This window comes from Salmo salar, chromosome 05 (genome assembly GCF_965601325.2).
Source record: "Salmo salar chromosome 05, fSalSal1, whole genome shotgun sequence".
Taxonomy (NCBI): domain Eukaryota; kingdom Metazoa; phylum Chordata; class Actinopteri; order Salmoniformes; family Salmonidae; genus Salmo; species Salmo salar.
Window position 1 is genome coordinate 92,718,696 of NC_138295.1, and position 6,305 is coordinate 92,725,000.

General features: G+C 40.3%; 1 long non-coding RNA gene across 1 annotated transcript in view; it reads left to right on the forward strand.

Annotated features, from left to right (window-relative positions):
* The first annotated feature begins 3,683 nt into the window (after window positions 1-3,683).
* The window catches only part of LOC106597980 (uncharacterized), a 198,932-nt gene continuing 196,310 nt past the window's right edge, over window positions 3,684-6,305 (forward strand). Inside the window, exons 1-2 of the long non-coding RNA XR_014392482.1 lie at window positions 3,684-3,830; window positions 5,263-5,517. This is a non-coding gene — a long non-coding RNA (uncharacterized LOC106597980). The remainder of the gene's footprint in view (window positions 3,831-5,262; window positions 5,518-6,305) is intronic.

Below are 6,305 nucleotides of genomic sequence, written 5' to 3' on the forward strand. Positions count from 1 at the left end.
AAAAATAATCCATCTCCATATGCCTCTCCAATCTTTCTCTACCAGCCTCTAGATACACCAGCCAGACTGTTTCTACCTCTAGATATACCAGCCAGACTGTTTCTATCTCTAGATACACCAGCCAGACTGTTTCTACCTCTAGATACACCAGCCAGACTGTTTCTACCTCTAGATATACCAGCCAGACTGCTTCTATCTCTAGATACACCAGCCAGACTGTTTCTATCTCTAGATACACCAGCCAGACTGTTTCTATCTCTAGATACACCAGCCAGACTGTTTCTATCTCTAGATACACCAGCCAGACTGTTTCTACCTCTAGATACACCAGCCAGACTGTTTCTACCTCTAGATACACCAGCCAGACTGTTTCTATCTCTAGATACACCAGCCAGACTGTTTCTATCTCTAGATACACCAGCCAGACTGTTTCTACCTCTAGATACACCAGCCAGACTGTTTCTACCTCTAGATACACCAGCCAGACTGTTTCTATCTCTAGATATACCAGCCAGACTGTTTCTACCTCTAGATACACCAGCCAGACTGTTTCTATCTCTAGATACACCAGCCAGACTGTTTCTATCTCTAGATACACCAGCCAGACTGTTTCTATCTCTAGATACACCAGCCAGACTGTTTCTATCTCTAGATACACCAGCCAGACTGTTTCTACCTCTAGATATACCAGCCAGACTGCTTCTATCTCTAGATACACCAGCCAGACTGTTTCTATCTCTAGATACACCAGCCAGACTGTTTCTATCTCTAGATACACCAGCCAGACTGTTTCTATCTCTAGATACACCAGCCAGACTGTTTCTATCTCTAGATACACCAGCCAGACTGTTTCTATCTCTAGATATACCAGCCAGACTGTTTCTACCTCTAGATATACCAGCCAGACTGTTTCTACCTCTAGATACACCAGCCAGACTGTTTCTACCTCTAGATACACCAGCCAGACTGTTTCTATCTCTAGATACACCAGCCAGACTGTTTCTACCTCTAGATACACCAGGCAGACTGTTTCTATCTCTAGATATACCAGCCAGACTGTTTCTACCTCTAGATATACCAGGCAGACTGTTTCTATCTCTAGATATACCAGCCAGACTGTTTCTACCTCTAGATACACCAGCCAGACTGTTTCTACCTCTAGATATACCAGCCAGACTGTTTCTACCTCTAGATACACCAGCCAGACTGTTTCTATTTCTACCAGTATTGCACTATAAAGGAAATATGGTGCCATTTGGAGTCTGTGGGTTGTATATCTATTTTTTCATTCCCCCTGCTGGCTTCTTGGACTTGTAGTCCAGTCAAGCGGAGAGAAGAACTACAGTGGACTGTCACCATCCCTCCAAATGTGTGTCCCTCCCCCAATGACCATGCTCCACTGGTACCTTATCTGTCTGTATCCCTATGTATCCGTTGCATACCACAGACATTCAATATGTACTTTGGTCCCTTTAAAGAAACAATATGATTCAATGTTCGATGGAATTACTGTCTTGTACTGGAAAAACCTCAACATTATAACTGAACCAAAGCAGATGGAACTTCACAGGTTATGCTGGAAGGCAGTTCAGAACAAAGAACATGTTTTTCAGACTCCTGGCTTGTTACACAGCAGGTGATATTTTCAGACTACTGGCTTGTTAAACAGCGGGTGATATTTTCAGACTACTGGCTTGTTATCCAGGCTGTATCACATCCGGCCATGATTGGGAGTCCCGTAGGGCGGCGCACAATTGGCCCAGCGTCGTCCGGGTTTGCCCGGGGTAGGCCGTCATTGTAAATAAGATGGAACTTCACAGGTTATGCTGGAAGGCAGTTCAGAACAAAGAACATGTTTTTCAGACTACTGGCTTGTTACACAGCGGGTGATGTTTTCAGACTACTGGCTTGTTACACAGCGGGTGATATTTTCAGACTACTGGCTTGTTACACAGCGGGTGATATTTTCAGACTACTTGCTTGTTACAGAGCGGGTGATGTTTTTAGACTACTGGCTTGTTACAGAGCGGGTGATGTTTTTAGACTACTGGCTTGTTACACAGCGGGTGATGTTTTCAGACTACTGGCTTGTTACACAGCTGGTGATATTTTCAGACTACTGGCTTGTTACAGAGCGGGTGATGTTTTCAGACTACTGGCTTGTTACAGAGCGGGTGATGTTTTCAGACTACTGGCTTGTTACACAGCGGGTGATGTTTTTAGACTACTGGCTTGTTACACAGCGGGTGATGTTTTCAGACTACTGGCTTGTTACAGAGCGGGTGATATTTTCAGACTACTGGCTTGTTACAGAGCGGGTGATATTTTCAGACTACTGGCTTGTTACACAGCGGGTGATGTTTTTAGACTACTGGCTTGTTACAGAGCGGGTGATATTTTCAGACTACTGGCTTGTTACAGAGCGGGTGATATTTTCAGACTACTGGCTTGTTACACAGCGGGTGATGTTTTTAGACTACTGGCTTGTTACACAGCAGGTGATGGATTTAGACTACTGGCTTGTTACACAGCGGGTGATGGATTTAGACTACTGGCTTGTTACACAGCGGGTGATGGATTTAGACTACTGGCTTGTTACACAGCGGGTGATGTTTTTAGACTACTGGCTTGTTACACAGCGGGTGATGGATTTAGACTACTGGCTTGTTACACAGCGGGTGATGGATTTAGACTACTGGCTTGTTACACAGCGGGTGATGTTTCTGTGCTTTCAATATTCAAGTTCAGGTTTAATATTTCATGATGCTTCTCTTGCTCTTCTTTGAATATTTGTTTAATTTTCTCAACAGTAAATACAAATTTAATACAACCAATTGAGGGCACAGTGTTGATTTATAATGCAATGCTTTGTGTTTGTTAGAGTGGCAGGCAGCCTAGTGGTTAAGAGTGTTGGGCCAGTAACTGAAAGGTTGCTAGTTGGAATTACTGAGCTGACTAGATGAAAAATCTGTTGCTGTGCGCTTGAGCAAGGCACTTAACCCTAATTGCTCCTGTAAGTCACTCTGGATAAGGGTGTCTGCTAAATGTAAACATGTATTTCACACTTTGTATGTTATTTATTCCTAAAAAGTAAGAATGTTGAGGATGAGTATGGTGAATATTGGAAGCTCTGCACAGAGACAGGACATTCTGAGGTTTTGTAGATCAATAGTTTTATTATTAAAAAAGTATGTATTTTATAATATAACTATTATATTTTATAAAAGCTTTTAATATTTGAGGTCTAGTAGTTCCATATTGTTATAAATTTTTGTTCCTTCCTCTTATTTATAACAAACATTAATAAAGCTTCATAAACTAACCAACGAAGCCTTATAATCTCTCATAGCTTCTCTATTGTTAGAAAGTTCCACTCCTTTTATTTGAACGGTATAAAGACAACACGTCCATATTAAAGCTGTTATAAAATGTCAAGTTGTATCAGTCATCAGAGTTGTCCCTAATTGATGTGGGAAAGGGACGGCCAGACAAGGACAGACAGTGAGGTCTCTGGACAAAGAGTTACCGAAGTAACGGTCTATATGGAAATATACCGTCTATGCGTAAAATAGCTGGAAAATAAATCAAATAATAATTGAATAATATGTTGTTAGTGTTTATCTTATGAATATACTGTACCTATGATATTCTTTTCTTTGTTGTTGTTTAGTATTATTTAGAGGGCGGGACTGAAACTGAAATGAACAAGGCGCGGCCAAGAATCCCCTTCACACGTGCAGACAAAGAGCGCCAACAACACAACCCAAATATGCACTTTTAAACTTTTTCAAACGCAATGGACGACTTCCACGAACATTGGAAATGCAACGGTAAGTGGCTTTTAAAGTGAATGTTACGCGATGTGTTGTCTTTGATTAGATTTTTTATAGATTTAATTACAATACAAAAAGTTGCTGATAGTTGGTGCGTCAGCTCCAAAGTTGAGAGCACAAAGAGGAGCGTTCCTTTGTCTGATGCAGCGCAGAGACGGGAGAGAGAGACAGCATGGATGCTTTCAAATGTGCTTATATCCTCCCTATATAACTCCTTTATTATTAACATATATAGACAATATGAATGGAAGTTTGTAGTTGTTTCGTTGTGTTTATCTGAAAGGGGATGGGTTGAAGGAGACAAAGCTGTCAAAAGTTGGATGGTGAGGGAAGTTGGCAAGAGAATTACGCGTGACGACGAACTTTCTTTTTAATAATAAATGTTTGGATAAAATACACTTTTGAATACAAAATTCGTAGGCCTATTTATATAAATAATTACATTGTGAAGTTCAGAGTGATATGGACACTTTCTTTTGTGAAGAATTGAGAACAATACAATCAGGTGCATATATGCTTCTTGATTTGGATAATCAAATAGCTGAAATAAGACTAAATGGAACATTCTACAGTCTTCTATTATGATTCCAGAACGCAACAACGTATAAAGGCGGATTCAGTCCTGGTAGTTTTGGGAGTGAGCATTGAGCAACAGGTATAAGACACAGCACAGTGAGTCGGTGTAGTAGACTCTTTGTTACGTTCCCTTTGTTCTGTTCCATACTCCCAAAAAGGAGCGAATACAAGAATGCAAAAAGAAAGTAGAAAATAAGGCTATTTGACTTCAGAAAAGGGATAAACTATTGGAAATACTTGATTACGGTGGTATTAATGTCTTTTATAAGTGGTTATGAAGGGAAAAATACATATTTATGGATGCAAATTTATACGAATGTCTCTCTTTTTTTCAGCATCCATAGAATAGAGTAAATATCTATCTATATATATATATTTTTTTTAGCATATTGGGTTTTTCAAAAATGACTTTAAACTTCTAGTCTAAATTAATGCTTTACACCCCAAGTTGCAAAACGATTATTCTAACGATCTTTTTGTGAAACCATGGAAACTTTTGTTGTAATTTGATGGGCATAGAATGCTCAGGTTAAAACATCTTTAACATGTAGCATGTGTTCCTTAATCTACACTCATTATAAAACACTGAATAACCTTTTAAAATACATTTGTATTGAACTTGTTAAGGATTATCTAAGTAAATACGATAGTTTAGTTTGCATACGCCAAAATGTATTTTTTGTTAGCCTTATTGCATTCGCTTCATCGACCACTTTGCTGGAATGTAAAACAAACAAAAATATGTCTGCCAGTGTTTATCACTAACTTTTCTATCGTTTCAAACTCTATTCTCTTCCCAAACTGAGTGATACAGAGGCCCTCAATAACTTTCATTTTCCTCTGCTATCCTCAGGTGGGTTGAAACTTGTTTTATTTGGAAAGCTTTTTTTTCGGGAGGCCTAAATTGGAAAAAGGACCTTGGAGCCGTACCTTTACAACAGGATTTTAGCTGCAGGTCCTTTGAATAACCATCTACACTGTGGTGGATTTACCCGCGACCCGGACCGGACTCATGGAATCGGAATTGGATTATATCTGCAGGCGCACATCACAACAAAGACTCTCCAAATTGGATAGGCGTCTCATCGGACCCTCAAGGACAACATGGGTAGGTTAACCCGCTTCCACAGCGGTTTCTTCAGGGAAGACTTGTGGAGTGACGCTTGTTTCCCAGTTTGGTGCACAACATCCCATCCTAAAACTAAGTTGCGCTTGCAGTGCGTATTTCAGAGTTGCAGTGCATATTTCAGCGTTGCAGGGCATATTTCAGCGTTGCAGGGCGTATTTCAGCGTTGCAGGGCGTATTTCATAGTTGTAGTGTGTATTTCAAAGTTTCAATGTGTATTCCAGAGGTGCAGTGCGTAAATTGGTGTGGTTGGTTTAGACCTGGCGGTGTTCAGGACGTTATTACCTCGTTATTACCTCATGCTGTCTTAGGCGACAGCATGGATTTTATTAAAATGTTTTATTTATTTATTTTCTGTTGAAATTGCATAGTTAAGTTGATAAAGTTAGAATTTGTTTTCAAACCAGCGTGTTGTCTGTGTTTACAAAGCCATGTGACGGCCAGTTAAATGATTAGCCGGTGAACTATGTTTTTCAGCAAGACTGAAGCTGGACAGCGTCCCTGAAATGTGGGGGAGGGGGTTGAGGACTGAACGATGATGTTGCGCATTGAAGGCCTTGTATATGATTACATTTACTGATTTACACGCATCTGTTCACATTGCTGCCATTTATAGATTACGTTATTACATTTATTATCCACCAGACAATTTGCCTGGAGAGAGAAAGAGAGAGAGAGGGAGAGGGAGAAGTTACCTCACTATACAACCCTTATCCTCAATGATGTCATTGAGAGCCAATGAAAAGATGCGAGGGGGGGCTCCGTAGAAT